A 462-nucleotide genomic window follows, 5' to 3' on the forward strand; every position below is an offset into this window, starting at 1 on the left:
CTATGATCTAACCACTAAAGCAGACTAAACTTTTCTTTGTTTAAACACACCAACCTAAAGACATATTGCAGAGAATATTATTGAAAACATCAATCCATAGCATATTTTCCTAGTTCCCTAATTGAGTGTAAGGACCCAAGCTAGTCAGCCATTCAGACCAGAGTCAAGGTTAATTACACTCTAACTAGACAGCTGCTATGAGCGGGAATTCTCATTTGTCTCTTGGCTGAAAGGTCATTTGTTGTATCTCTTAGTGAAGTCAAGTCATGTTAACTACTACAATTTTAACACTGAAGATGGATTTAGTGTATTCATTCGAACAACAACAAATGATTTAAAATAATTGTGAATGATTAGAGGAAAAAGGAGGCACTACTTGGTTGGGTTTGTAAAGTTTTCTGCTGATTAACCAATTACTTATATGCACATCAATGTGCTATTTATGAACTCTGATTGGACTAG

The sequence above is a fragment of the Myotis davidii genome, unplaced genomic scaffold (genome assembly GCF_000327345.1).
Source record: "Myotis davidii unplaced genomic scaffold, ASM32734v1 scaffold378, whole genome shotgun sequence".
In the NCBI taxonomy this organism is placed as follows: Eukaryota; Metazoa; Chordata; class Mammalia; order Chiroptera; family Vespertilionidae; genus Myotis; species Myotis davidii.